The following is a 15170-nucleotide window of genomic DNA, read 5'->3' as shown; positions in this document are numbered from 1 at the left end:
ACACAAGAGCGACAAAACTCTTTGGTGTCCTTTGACATATGAGGCCAGTGAAACAGGGAGACAAGCCTGTCCCAAGTGTTACTTTAGCCCAAATACCCAGCCAAGGTAATGTCATGTGCCAAGGTAAGAAGAAGCTCTCTGTATTGCAAAGGGATGACCAATCTCCTGGCAGCTCCAGGTTTAGGGTCCCTTGACTCACTATACAGAAGTTTGTCTTCCCAATACACCTTATGGCTAGCACTGACATCGCCATTCTGCTGCTTGACAGCTTGCTGTCTCAAACCCTCTAGTGTGGGACAGGTCTGCTGTGCCACACTCAGCTCTTCCCTAGCAGGCCCCCCTGCACCCAAAAGCTCAGACGTGTCTGCTGCCAGCTCATCTAGTGTAGGTTCTGCACAGGGAGAGGATTCCTCTTCCTCAAAAGGGGAATCTTCTGGTGAGGGAAGGATAGTGGGCAAGGATTTACCGTTTCTACCCCTAGCTTTTGGGAGCACTTGGTCCATTGTTCCAGGATCCAAGTTTCCCTGTCCTTTTTGCTTTTTGGCCTGAGCCCTTGTTAAAGCAAAATTATGCCCAGGAATGCCCAGCATTGCTGCATGAGCCTCCAACTCCACTTCAGCCCAAGCTGATGTCTCCAAATCATTGCCTGGTAAGCAATCTACAGGTAATTCAGTGGCTACCACAACTTTCTTTGGACCAGTAACCCCCACCCAGTTGAGATTCACAACAGCCATGGGGTGGCTAAGTGTGTTATTGTGAGCATCAGTCACTTGGTACTGCTGACCAAGTAGGTGTTGATCAGGGTGAACCAGTTTCTCTATAACCATAGTTAGACTGGCTCCTGTGTCCCTGTAGGCCTCGATCTCAATACCGTTAATTAGGGGTAGTTGCTTGTACTTACTCATATTAAGGGGACAAGCAACCAAGGTGGCAAACTCAATGCCACCATCAGAGACTAAAACAGCGTCTGTGGTCTCCCTCACAAGACCAACTCCAACTACACTGCCAATAGTGAGCCCAGCTACACCCTTGGATTGGCTATTTGTAGTGGACTTCCCACCACCACTGCTATTACTAGGGGCACTAGAGGTTGCAGTTGGGGTTGTGGTAATGGGAGCGTTGGTGTTTTTCTTTGGACAAGTGGCATCACTTGCCCAATGGCCTTTTACTTTACATAAATAACACCATGGACTTTTCTGATTGTGAGAAGAGGATTTGGACCCACCACCCCCAGAGGTTTTTTGTGGGCCTGATGAAGACTCAGAATGTTTTTTATCTTTGTCCTCACCCTTGTCAGAAGACTTACCATCCTTGTTCTTGCCATCCTTGTCACCCCCGTATGAACTTTTCTGTTCACTCTTGTTCTGACCCATTTGTCTGCCTTCTTTCCCAATTCTTGGGGAGAAGTCAGATCTGAGTCTACCAAGTACTGGTGCAACAAATCAGACACATAATTGTTCAAAATATGCTCTCTCAGGATTAGATCATACAGGTATTCATAGTCAGTCACCTTACTGCCATGTAACCAACCCTCCAATGCCTTCACCGAACAGTCTACAAAGTCTGTCCAGCTTGAGAGGACTCTTTTCTGGTGTCCCTGAACTTAATCCTGTATTGTTCAGTGGTTAAGTCAAATCCATCCAAGAGTGCATCCTTCAAAACTTTGTAATTGTTAGCATCACTTTCTCTGACAGTAAGGAGCCTATCCCTACCCTTACCAGTGAAAGATAGCAGCCCACTGCCTTTGAGGGACCAACTGTACCATACAGGCCCTCTCAAGTGCAGAAAACCACTTGTTCATGTCATTCCCCTCCTTGTAAGGGCGGACTATCTTATGAAGGTTTTTGAAATCTTTCTCTCTAACAGGATTATTATCAAAAACACTGCTGCTGCCACCATGGGGAACTAACCCCAACCTCTGGCTTTCCCTTTCCACATCCAGAGATTCCCTGTCTAAGTCCAGCTGCTGCTGTTTAAGCTTCAGCCTGGCGTCTTCCAACCTCAGCTTTCTGAGTTCCCTTTCCATTAAGTTATCCTCAGGGTGGGAGGCTTGGGAATTGTGAGACACAGAGGAAATGTGGGAATTGGCAGAGAGAGACCTGTCCCTAACTGGCTTGACTCTAGTAACCTGGCCTTTAGGAGTGAAAGGTGCCCTACTAGTGTGTGACCCCCTCCCACTACCAGTGTCACTAGATGGCCTGTTAGCTGACAGGTCCTTGGAAGAACCCTCCCCAGCAACCACTGGGGACTCCTCTGAGTCTGACTGGGTACCCCTCTCCTCTACCTCCTGATCCTGGGATGGGCCAGACTGGTTCTGGTCACTTTCTAAGAGAAGGCTAAGGAGAAGATCTTTTGTAGGATTCTTACCAATTGCTAAACCTCTTTCAATGCAGAGACCCCTCAAACCTTTAAAGTTTAGATTCCCATATGTTGCCTGGACAACTGTGGGAGTAAGCTCTACTGCAGACATGACAGAAAGGGTTTAGGACAGAGAGAAAAAACATTTTTGGAACTTTTAAAAGAACAGAGAAAAACATTTTCAAACTTTTGAAAACTTTTATAAGTTTTCAGAAACATTTCAGAAACTTTTTAGGAAGTTTTAGTGAAGGAAAGTTAAACTGTTTAGGTTACTGTGTATATTCTGAGGTATTTGGTATATGTTTTTCTTATGAAAAGCACCAATGACAAAGTGGTAAAGCAGTTGCAAGTACTTATCCCACCGCTGCACCACCAATGTAGGAGGCTGGCCTGGCTTATAGTGGGTACCTCGTGGTACTTACACCTCAGAGTTACTAAAAATAAAGGTACTTTATTTTAGTGACAATATGCCAAAAGTATCTGAGAGGATATACTCCCTTAGGAGGTAAGTAATATACACAAAATATACACACAAACCAAAATCAGGTAAGTAAACAGTTAGAAAAGTAGCGCAAACACTGTAGAACACAACAAAATGCAATAGGAGACAATAGGCCTAGGGGCAACACAAACCATATACTCCAAAAGTGGAATGCGAACCACAAATGGACCCCAGACCTAGTGTAGTGTGTAGAGGGTCGCTGGGAGTGGAAGAAAACACAAAGGGTGTCCAAGATGCCCCACCCCAAGACCCTGAAAAGTAGGTGTAAAGTTACCTACTACCCCAGAAAGACAGTAAAGTCGAAATAGGGGATACTGAAAAGGCAACAACTGACTGCAAAGCAGTGAAGACGGATTCCTGGACCTGAGGACCTGCAAAGGAAGGGGACCAAGTCCAAGAGTCATGCAAGTGTCCAGGGGGGGCAGGAGCCCACTAACCCCGGATGAAGGTGCAAAAGGGTTGCCTCTGGGTGGAAGAAGCCAAAGATTCTGAAACAATGGAAGGTGCCTGGAACTTCTCCTTTGGTCAGAAGATGTCCCACGGCGTTTTGGAGGATGCAGAGTTGTTTCCATGCAGAAAGACCTAAAACAAGCCTTGCTAGCTGCAAGAGTCACAGTTAAAGATTTTGGGTGCTGCCAGGGCCCAGGAAGGACCAGGAGGTTGCTCCTTGGAGGAGGAGTTGGATGGGGTGCTCAGCAACACAAAGAGCCCATGCAGAAGCAGGCAGCAGCCGCAGAAGCACCTGAACAGGCATTCTGAAGATCTGAGCACGGCAGTTATCTCAGCACAACAAAAGAGGGTCCCACGAAATCGGAGTCCAACTCAGCAGGTTGGGCAAGGCAGAACGGAGTGCTGGGGACCTGGGCTGTGCTGTGCACGAAGGAAGTCTTGCAAAAGTGCACAGAAGCCCTAGCAGCTGCAGTTCACGCAGTACACAGGAATACTGTCTGGCGTGGGGATGCAAGGACGCACCTCCACCAAATATGGACATAAAGGCCACTGGACTGTCAGGGACACTTGGACCCAGCTCCTGTGTTCCAGGGACCACGCTCGTCAGGATGAGAGGGGACCCAGAGGACCGGTGATGCAGATGTTTGGTGCCTGCGTTGGCTGCGGGAAGATTCCATCGACCCACAGGAGATTTCTTCTTGGCTTCCAGTGCAGGGTGAAGGCAGACAGCCCTCAGAGCATGCACCACCAGGAAACAGTCGAGAAAGCCGGCAGGATGAGGCGCTACAATGTTGCTGGTAGTCTTCTTGCTACTTTGTTGCAGTTTTGCAGGCATCCTGGAGAAGTCAGCAGTCGATCCTTGGCAGAAGTCGAAGAGAGAAGTGCAGCGGAACTCTGGTGAGCTCTTGCATTCGTTATCTGATGAGAAACCCACAGTAGAGACCCTAAACAGCCCTCAGAGGAGGATTGGCTACAGAGAGAGGTAAGCACCTATCAGGAGGGGTCTCTGACATCACCTGCTGGCACTGGCCACTCAGAGGTCTCCATGGTGCCCTCACACCTCTGCATTCAAGATGGCAGAGGTCTGGGACACACTGGAGGAGCTCTGGGCACCTCCCCTGGGGAGGTGCTGGTCAGGGGAGTGGTCACTCCCCTTTCCTTTATCCAGTTTCTTGCCAGAGCAGGGCTGGGGGGATCCCTGAACCGGTGTAGACTGGCTTATGCAGGAGGGCACCATCTGTGCCCTTCAAAGCATTTCCAGAGGCCAGGAGAGGCTACTCCTCTCAGGCCCTTAACACCTATTTCCAAAGGGAGAGGGTGTAACACCCTCTCTCAGAGGAAATCATTTGTTCTGCCTTCCTGGGACTGGGCTGCCCAGGCCCCAGGGGGGCAGAAACCTGTCTGAGGGTTGGCAGCAGCGGTAGCTGCAGAGAAAACCCCAGAGAGTTAGTTTGGCAGTACCCGGGCTCTATGCTGGAGCCCCGGGGATGCATGGAATTGTCACCCCAATACCAGAATGGTATTGGGGTGACAATTCCATGATCCTAGACATGTTACATGGCCATGTTCGGAGTTACCATTGTGACGCTACATATAGGTCTTGACCTATATGTAGTTCACTCGTGTAATGGTGTCCCGGCACTCACAAAGTCCGGGGAATTCGCCCTGAACAATGTGGGGGCACCTTGGCTAGTGCCAGGGTGCCCTCACACTAAGTGACTTTGCACCTAACCTTCACTAAGTGAGGGTTAGACATATAGGTGACTTATAAGTTACTTAAGTGCAGTGTAAAATGGCTGTGAAATAACGTGGACGTTATTTCACTCAGGCTGCAGTGGCAGTCCTGTGTAAGAATTGTCTGAGCTCCCTATGGGTAGCAAAAGAAATGCTGCAGCCCATAGGGATCTCCTGGATCCCTAATACCCTGGGTACCTAGGTACCATATACTAGGGAATTATAAGGGTGTTCCAGTGTGCCAATGAGAATTGGTAAAATTAGTCACTAGCCTGCAGTGACAATTTTAAAAGCAGAGAGAGCAGAAACACTGAGGTTCTGGCTAGCAGAGCCTCAGTGATACAGTTAGGCACCACACAGGGAACACATACAGGGCACACTTTATGAGCACTGGGGTCCTGGCTAGCAGTATCCCAGTGACACAGGCAAAACAACATACATACAGGTAAAAATTGGAAGTAATATGCCAGGCAAGATGGTACTTTCCTACAATGATTAATAATGTTTATGGACAATCATGAATATTTTGTAAATAAATAAAAGAAGCCAAGTTATATTCCACAAAAAGAATTGTGCATTGCTGGTTGCCTTTAAATGTGTTTATGGGGAAATCATGGGCTCATTAAGAAGGTACTGGAGTGAGACAAGTGCAGGAGTTAAGGGCTTGCATGCTGTAATGGAGGTTTGGGTTAGCGCTGACCTTCATGAGGTGGGAGCACGGAAAATGGCGGGCGGGGGGCTGCCTTGTCAGCATGAAGCGGGCCTTACATAACAGTAAGAGGGTAGGTGGGCCTTACGGTAACACAAATGGATGTGTCTTTGCTTGGTTTATATCTTTCGGAACATCCCTTCGGCGTGAGGGTTTGATCCAACCCCCAAGGAAGTCAATAGCAAGCCCTGCTATTTCATTACATCCCCGAATGCCCTTAAACAATGCATGTGACCTTATGTAATGTAGCTTGTGCTCATGTAAAGCACTTGATGGATCACATGTTAGAAATGTGAGGTAAAACCACGCAAGCCTGGAGCGACATGGGTTGGTACTCCTGCAGCTCTCACTGTGAAACGAATCTTCCTTCAGGCACATAGGAAACTTGGAGTACATATATCATGTAGGCTACCGTGTTACATGTCCTGTCTTCGGGCAGTTGACTGTCTATTTAGTCAAAGCATCACAATGTTGATTCAACTGAAGTTGGGTAGCCAAGTTGTGCACAGCTCGGTTAGCTGTTGAAATCTTCCTAGCAAACCACAGGGTTCACTGGCAAATATGGAGTTTAGAATAAAACATTGTGAATCTTGGCAGCAGCCCAACATAGCGATGATCTGGGAAAATCACTAAGGGGGTCATTACAACTCTGGCAGACGGTGTTAAAGTGGCGGTAAGACCACCAACAGGCCGGCGGTAAAAAAATTGGAATTACGACCGTAGCGGAATCCGTCAACAAAGACAGCCACTTTAACACTCCGACCGCAACGGCGGTACAAACAAACAGCTTGGCAGTCACCGCCAACAGACAGGCGGAGGACAAAGTACCGCCCACAGTATCACAACCTACCAATCCGTCACCTTTTCCGGGGCGGATTCACCGCGGACAAAAACACGGCGGAAACAGGACTTCGAAGGGAAAACGCTCACCTCTACACACCGCACGAGGAGCCAGGACACCATGGAACCAGAGCTGCAGATCCTTCCAGCCCTTATCTTCTTGCTCCTCTACCAGGAGCACAAAGGCCGGTGGCGAAGACCACGGTGAGTACTGCACCTACGACACAGGGGAAGGGGGAGTGAAAAAACAGGGACACACACCCCTACCCTCACCCACGACAACACACACACTAATACATCATGATACATCATAATTACACCCCCCAACCCCTCCGGAAGAATGCAAAGACCAAAGAAAATGAGTGTAATCATTGTAATATATTAAAATGCAGTACACAAAAATATACATATATACACTATAAACAAAATATACACCAAGAATAGTAGTCCAGGTAGTGCTCCATTGAAGTCTGTGGAACACTGGGCCCACAAGGTATGGGCGAGGCCCACACAAGATGCCCGACCATGACGGAGAGAACACTGCAGGGGCATCAGATAGCAATAAAACAGGCACCTCAGGGGGAGGGAAAGGGGGGGCACCTCAGCCGGTTGAGTGCGCAATGTCAAATCCACAAGGGGGCCACATGCCCACTGTTCAATCCTGGGGAGTGCAAAGCCACAGTCTCTCAAGTCTCTACAGTGGGTGGGTTGCCCACATCTTCATCCTGGGGAGTGCAAACCCACAGTCTCTCAAGTCTCTCCAGTGGGTGGTTTGCCCACTGCTTCATCCTGGGGAGTGCAAAGCCACAGTCTCTCAAGTCTCTCCAGTGGGTGGTTTGCCCACTGTTCAATCCTGGGGAGTGCAAAGCCACAGTCTCTCAAGTCTCTACAGTGGGTGGTTTGCCCACTGTACAAACCTGGGGAGTGCAAAGCCACAGTCTCTCAAGTCTCTACAGTGGGTGGTTTGCCCACTGTTTAATCCTGGGGAGTGCAAAGCCACAGTCTCTCAAGTCTCTACAGTGGGTGGTTTGCCCACTGTACAATCCTGGGGAGTGCAAAGCCACAGTCTCTCAAGTCTCTACAGTGGGTGGTTTGCCCACTGTACAATCTTGGGGAGTGCAAAGCCACAGTCTCTCATGTCTCTACAGTGGGTGGTTTCCCCACTGCTTTATCCTGGGGAATGCAAAGCCACAGTCTCTCAAGTCTCTACAGTGGGTGGTTTGCCCACTGTTAAATCCTGGGGAGTGCAAAGCCACAGTCTCTCAAGTCTCTACAGTGGGTGGTTTGCCCACTGTACAATCTTGGGGAGTGCAAAGCCACAGTCTCTCATGTCTCTACAGTGGGTGGTTTCCCCACTGCTTTATCCTGGGGAATGCAAAGCCACAGTCTCTCAAGTCTCTACAGTGGGTGGTTTGCCCACTGTACAATCCTGGGGATTGCAAAGCCACAGTCTCTCAAGTCTCTACAGTGGGTGGTTTACCCACTGTACAATCCTGGGGAGTGCAAAGCCACAGTCTCTCAAGTCTCTACAGTGGGTGGTTTGCCCACTGTACAATCTTGGGGAGTGCAAAGCCACAGTCTCTCATGTCTCTACAGTGGGTGGTTTCCCCACTGCTTTATCCTGGGGAATGCAAAGCCACAGTCTCTCAAGTCTCTACAGTGGGTGGTTTGCCCACTGTACAATCCTGGGGATTGCAAAGCCACAGTCTCTCAAGTCTCTACAGTGGGTGGTTTGCCCACTGTTAAATCCTGGGGAGTGCAAAGCCACAGTCTCTCAAGTGGATGACAGTCTCCACTGGTTCTGGAGGGGGCTTGGTGCCCAGAGTGCTTCATATTGCCAAGGACTGAGGTAGTGTATGTATCTCTCCACTGGTTCATGAGGGGGGTTGGTGCCCAGAGTGCTTCATCCTGCCAAGGACTAAGGTAGTGGATGTATCTCTCCACTGGTTCTGGAGGGGGCTTGGTGCCCAGAGTGCTTCATCCTGCTTGTGACGGACTCAGTAGCGTCAGTGCCCTTGGCGCTCATGGGCAGCGGTGCATGTGGCGGCAGTGCCCTGTTCAGCGGTGCTTGTGGACGCGGGGCCCTGTTCAGCGGTGCTTGTGGCGGTGGTGACCTGTTCAGAAGTGCATGTGGCGGGGGTGCCCTGTTCAGCTGTGCTTGTGGCGGCGGTGCCCTGTTCAGCTGTGCTTGTGGCGGCGGTGACCTGTTCAGAGGTGCTTGTGGCGGTGGTGCCCTGTTCAGTGGTGCTTGTGGCGGTGGTGACCTGTTCAGAGGTGCTTGTGGCGGCGGTGCCCTGTTCAGCGGTGCTTGTGGCGGCGGTGCCCTGTTCAGTGGTGCTTGTGGCGGCAGTGACCTGTTAAGCGGTGCTTGTGGCGGCGGTGCCCTGTTCAGCAGTGCTTGTGGCAGCGGTGACCTGTCCAGTGGTGCTTGTTGCGGCGGGGTCCTTTGCAGTGACTCAGTTGCTGGCGGTCCTTCATGGCCCAGTGGGGCTGGTGCTGGCGGTCCTTCATGGCCCGCGGGGCTGGTGCTGGCGGTCCTTCATGGCCTAGCAGGGCTGGTGATGGCAGTCCGATCCTCTCTGGCCCAGCGGGGCTGGCGGTCCTCTCTGGCCCAGTGGGGCTGGTGCTGGCGGTCCTCTCTGGCCCAGCGGGGCTAGTGGCGGTGGCCTCTTGGGCAGCAGGGCAGGCGGTGGCCTCCTGGGCAGCGGGGAAGATGGCGGTGGCCTCCTGGCCAGCGGGGATGATGGCGGTGGCCTCCTGGCCAGCGGGGATGATGGCGGTCTTCTCTGCCGGGCTGCTCTTCCCAGACCTGCTTTCTTGTGGCCCTTCCCCACCTTGGAAGGTGTCGCAGCTAACTCCACACTCCCACCTGGACCCCTGGGAATGGCTTTGGTGGCTGGACTCTTCCCCTCTCCCGCCGGGCACTGGCCAACTTTTGATGCTTCACAGGTGGGGGACTGTCCATGCTGTGGCTCCGTGCCACACTGGCTGCCCTGGTGGGCCGTGCACTCCAGATTCCGGCGACTACAGGCACCACTGGTCCCGGAGATGTGTGGCTGAGGTGCTAGGTTGGGACCTGGAGAGTCGGGCCCTAGGAGACGGACGAGGTGAGGGAGGTGTGGGAAAGAGGTCAAGGTTGGACAGGAAACGTTTTTGGTAAACACTGGGACGCGTAGCTGGAGGGGGTTTGGGAGTGGAGGAAGGGGTTGTGGTTGTAGGAGGTGTTCATTTGGGTGAAGGTGCATGGGCTGGAGGCTGGAGGCTGTCGTGAGGTGGATGGCTGTTGGGTGGGTGTGTGCCTGCGTTTGTGTATCTTGGGAGGTGGCGTCACAGACACACTGGGAGAGGACACAGGGGACGTGTGAATGGCAGTGGGGGTGGTGACTGCACGTGAGCGGGGTGTGGTGGTGTGTGTGCTGGTGATGGCAGTAGTGGCTGTAGATGTAGTGCATGCAGGTGTGACTGTAGACGAGACTGGGAGGGAGGAGGGAGACGAGGAGGAGGGGGACACAGTGGAGGCAGTGGATGTTGGTGTGTCTGTATCTGCGTGATGCTTGCGTGAGTGCCTGTGGAATGTGTGGTGCTTATGTTTGCCTGACCATCCCTTGTGTGTTGACGTGTGTGCATGCTGGTCTGAAGGTGTGCTTGGGATAGGCTGAGGTAGAGGGGATTTGGTCTGGGTGGAGGAAGTTGGAGGGGGGAAGCTAGACACAGGGACAATGGCTGCCATCAGTGCTGAGGCCAGAGTCTGAAAAGCTCACTGAAGGGCCGCCTGACAAGAATGAATGCCATCCAGGAATGCATTTGTTTGTTGCATCTGCCTTTCTACACCCTGGATGGAATTCAAAATGGTAGACTGCCCAACAGTGAGGGACCTGAGGAGGTCAATGGCCTCCTCACTGAGGGCAGCAGGGGTGACTGGGGCAGGGGCTGAGGTGCCTGGGGCGAAGGTGATGCCCACCCTCCTGGGTGAGCGGGCACGAGGCAAAGGCTGAGGGGCTGCTGGGAGGGCGGTGCTGGTAGGGGGGGTGGCGGCTGTACCTGTTGATGTGGCGGGCACAGATGTTGCCGCCACCACAAGGGAGCTCCCATCAGAGGACGAGTCCGTGTCACTGATCTCAGCTCCTGTCCTCGCCGTGGAGCTCCCCTCGCCCTCTGTCCCACTGGTGAACTCCGAGTCCGTAGTGTTGCCCTCCAAGGCCATGTGGGATGCAGCTCCCTCCTGCTCCGGTGCCACTGCTCCTCTGCCTGATGATGCTAATACACACAAGAACAGGGAGACCACAAAAAAGGGGGGGGACGACAAAGGAAATGTTGAGTGCATGCATTACCGCTAACATTGGCAGACACGACAGACACAGAAGCCCCCTGCACTACGCCGCACACTTGGGCTCCACTGTTCAATCCCTGGGACATGGCCTACAAGGCTATGGACGACATCTGCGCACATGGATGACACAGGAGCCTGACTAGGTGTACTTGGCACTGTACACAGGTGGGTTGGGGTGCCACAGGGTCTGCCAGAACAAGGGGACCTTGCCTACTAAACTCGCCCTGGGCTGGGGAAATTCACAGCCCACCTCCCCCACCCAGACACCTCCACTGCGCGCAAAATCAGCAGAATGAGAGTGTACTCACCCCCTTGTGGCTGCTGTGATACCCCCAAGCGCCCATCCAACTCCGGGTATGCCACCGCCAGGATCCTGAACATCAGAGGGGTCATGGTGTGACGGGCACCCCTCCCACATTGGGAGGCCAACCCCAGCTGGGCCTTCGCCGTCTTTTTGCTCCAGCAGCGAATGTCCTCCCATCTCTTACGGCAGTTGGTGCTCCGTCTGTGGTAGACCCCAGGGTCCGGACGTCCTTGGCGATGGCACGCCAAATATCTTTTTTCTGGTGGGCGCTGACCTACATGAATTGTACAGGGGGAAAAGAAAAGTTATTACCAAATGCACCGTCAGTCATTGGCCCCCATCCCTACCCTTGCCATGATGCACATGCACTCACCGTCGTTTCATGCATGCCTCAATCTCCCCCCCCCCCATCTTTCATCCACCCCACTCCACCCAGGCTTAGCCCATACAGCATGCTCCCAGAGTATTTACCTGTTTGTCTGGAGGACTGTGGAGTAGCGTGTACTGGGGGAGGACCCCATCCACGAGTTTCTCCAACTCCTCCGATGTGAAGGCAGGGGCCCTTTCCCCAGACGCACAAGCCATTGTCTCTTCCAGACCGAGGTCACAGCAGCACTCCTGTCAAAGATCAGGTATCGAGTGACTGAACAGATAGAAAATGGCGGTCACGTCCGCTACGGTGTGTACCGTCACCGCCGGCGTACATCGTCATTGGCTCCTGGGACCCATAGGGTCCAATGTTAACCAATGCAGCATTGCGCCGCGGTCTTCGACCGCCTACCGCAACGGTGTACAACGCCAGGGCAGTTACCTCACATCCCATTGTCCCACTTTACAGGTCAGGCAGCCGCCATTTCAGGGTCCACATAGCTTAATTTTTAACCGCGTCACACATACTTAGGCCTAGCCTCAACACACATTCAGGACAATTTTCGGATTATGATTTGTGTTCTGTGTAAGCTGTGGGTACGTACCTCTGAGTTGTTTGACTCTGTGCTCGCTGTTGTCCTTCATAGGCACCGTCCGCTGGGACATGTGAAGAGATGGCGGCATCCTCTGTTGTACAGACCGCTGGTGGACCTGTTGACAATGGAGGAAAGACATGTGATCATCACCTACAGGCTTGACCGTGCCACAATCCAGGAACTGTGTGCCCAGCTGGAGCCAGACTAATGTCAGCTATCTGCCATTCCACAGGAATCCCCCCTCAAGTGCAGGTGCTGTCAGTACTCCATTTCCTTGCAAGTGGGTCATTTCAAACAATAGTGGACATAGCATCAGGGATGTCCCAGCCTATGTTTTCCAACGTGTTGTCCAGAGTGTTGTCTGCCCTGATGAAACACATGCAGAGCTACATCGTTTTCCCTCAGGTGGAGGATTTGCCTACAGTGAAAGCAGACTTCTATGCCCTGGGACATATCCCCAACATCATAGGTGCCATTGATGGGACCCATGTGGCTTTGGTACCCCCCTCAGGAGTGAACAGGTGTACAGAAACCGGAAGAGTTATCATTCCATGAATGTGCAGATGGTGTGTTTGTCAGACCAGGACATTTCCCATGTTAATGCCAAGTTCCCTGGCTAAGTGCATGATGCCTACATCCTGCGGACTAGCAGAATCCCTTATGTGATGGGTCAACTCCAGAGACACCGTGTGTGGCTAATAGGTGCGCACCTGGAAGCAAGTCAGTGGGAATGGTTTTCTGGGTCTGGGGATATCCCTACAGGTTAGTGTGTGTCTAACAGTTGTCCCTCGTCATTTGCAGGTGACTCTGGTTACCCCAACCTTTCATGGCTTCTGACCCCAGTGAGGAATCCCAGGACAAGGGCAGAGGAATGCTACAATGAGGCCCATGGGCGAACTCGGCGGATAATAGAGCGGACCTTTGGCCTCCTGAAGGCGAGGTTCAGGTGCCTCCATATGACAGGTGGATCCCTATTCTACTCACCAAAGAAGGTGTGCCAGATCATCGTGGCCTGCTGTATGCTTCACAACTTAGCTTTGCGATAACAGGTGCCTTTTCTGCAGAAGGATGGTCCAGATGGCGGTGTTGTTGCAGCTGTGGAGCCTGTGGACAGTGAAGACGAGGAAGCAGAAGAAAAGGACATGGACAACAGGAACCCGGTGATCCTGCAATATTTCCAGTGAGACACAGGTAAGAATACAAACCTGCCTTCTACATGTACTTTAACACTGCTACCTCTCTACTGTCTGTTGTTTTCACCCAGTGTATGGTCACTGAGTTGTCACTTTCCCTTACGATTTCACAGATGTGGGTCCCACTGTATGACATCTGCTTTGTTTCCTCATGGACTGGAGCTGTGTGACATAGGTATGTTGACATTACAATTGAAAGAGCATTTTGCCACTGTAATTGCTAATACACTATTTCAAAATCACGGACTGACTCCAGATTGTTTTGTGCTTCAAGGGTGTTTATTTAGGTGCTCAATATTGGAGGGGGTTGTAAAATGGTGAGGGGTGATGGTGGAGGAATGTCCTTGGCAGAGTCCAGTCTATTAGTCTCACTGGTGCATTGCCCAAATGGGCATAGGAAGTGGAGCTGGGGCAGTTTGAGGATGGACAGGGTGACAAAGTGGGAGAGTAAGCTGGGTCTTGGCATCATCCTCTGTCTTTGTCCTGGATCTCAGGGACCGTTTGCTGGGTGGTTCTCCCTCTGTAGGGGGTGGGGTGCTGGTGTGGTGGTCCTGTGGCGGTGCCTCCTGTCCACTAGTGCTGGTGCAGGTGGTGGGCAGTTCATCTTCAATGCTAGTGTCAGGGGCCCCCTGTAGTGCCGCAGTGTCCCTCCTGGTGTTGAGTACTTCCTTCAGCACCCCTACGATGGTGCCCAGGGTGGAATTGATGGCTCTGAGTTCCTCCCTGAAGCCCAAGTACTGTTCCTCCTGCAGACGCAGGGTCTCCTGAAACTTGGCCAGTACCGTTGCCATTGTCTCCTGGAAGTGGTGGTAGGCTCCCATGATGGAGGAGATGGCCTAGTGGAGAGTCGGTTCCCTTGGCCTGTCCTCTCCCTGTCGCACAGCAGCCCTCCCAGTTCCCCTGTGTTCCTGGGCCTCCATCCCCTGGACCGTGTGCCCACTACCACTGCCCCCAGGTCCCTGTTGTTGTTGGGGTGGTGGGTTATCGTGGGTTCCCTGTAGTGGTGGACACACTGCTGATTGACATGTCCTGGGGACAGAGGTATGGGCCCGCTGGGTGGGTGCTGTGCTGGTGTTTCCAGAGGGGGGAAGGTCTGTAGTGGCCTGCGACTGTGTGAGGGGAACCGACTGTCCCGAGGTCCCCGATGGGCCGGGCTGGTCATCTAGATCCAGTTGGACAGAGCTGCTGTCATCACTGTGGGCCTCTTCTATTGGTGGTGTGGACATGTGTGGACCCTCCAGTCCGGTGACGTTGGGTAGGTGTCCTGCAGGGGTATAAAAGGATGTTTATTTCATCTGTGTGTGCCCTGGTGTGCAATAGGTGGGTGTCCGTGTACCCCAGTGCTTGCATTCCTGTGTGGGACCTTGTGTGATGGTGGTTTAGGGGGGTGTATGGGTATGTGCAGTGGGCATGGTTTGGTGATGGGTGTCCATGCTTTGTTGTTGCATGCAGGGCTTGGTGTTGGGATGGGTGGGTTGTGATAGTGGGACTTTTGTGGGGAGTAGGAGTGATGGGGGTGAGGGTGAGGGTGGGGGTATGTGATGGTATGCAGGTAGGGTGGGGGATGTAATAGTAAAGCTTTGACTTACCAGAGTCCATTCCTCCATCTACTCCTTCGAGGCCCTCAGGATGCAGAATCGCCAAGACCTGCTCCTCCCATGTTGTTAGTTGTGGGGGAGGAGGTGGGCGTCCGCCGCCAGTCTGCTGAACCGCAAGGTGGTGTCTTGAGACCACGGAATTCACCTTCCCCCGTAGGTCAATCCACCTCTTCCTGATGCCATCCCT

The sequence above is a fragment of the Pleurodeles waltl genome, chromosome 7 (genome assembly GCF_031143425.1).
Source record: "Pleurodeles waltl isolate 20211129_DDA chromosome 7, aPleWal1.hap1.20221129, whole genome shotgun sequence".
Taxonomy (NCBI): Eukaryota; Metazoa; Chordata; class Amphibia; order Caudata; family Salamandridae; genus Pleurodeles; species Pleurodeles waltl.
The sequence above is the reverse complement of the archived record's forward strand: the minus strand, read 5'-3'. Positions refer to the sequence as shown.